Source organism: Buceros rhinoceros, unplaced genomic scaffold (genome assembly GCF_000710305.1).
Source record: "Buceros rhinoceros silvestris isolate BGI_N320 unplaced genomic scaffold, ASM71030v1 scaffold40792, whole genome shotgun sequence".
NCBI lineage: Eukaryota > Metazoa > Chordata > Aves > Bucerotiformes > Bucerotidae > Buceros > Buceros rhinoceros.
This window is the reverse complement of record NW_010400217.1, coordinates 1-212: the sequence shown is the minus strand read 5'-3', so window position 1 is coordinate 212 and position 212 is coordinate 1.

Here is a 212-nt window from a genome sequence, read left to right as displayed (position 1 = left end):
AAACCCCCTCCTGCCCGTGCTACCCCTGGGAGCCCCAGCGCTCCCGGGGAGACACTCCCCTCACCTACAGGCCGAGGAACCCGCGGCTTCCCTCGAAAGCTCTCACAGTTCCTCTAACAACCAGCTCGAGCTACCGGCCCCCGAATAAACGGCTGACCCGGCACCCCCTCCCCGGGACAGAGAGGCGGCCCCGGCGGGGGAAAGCCGCGCCC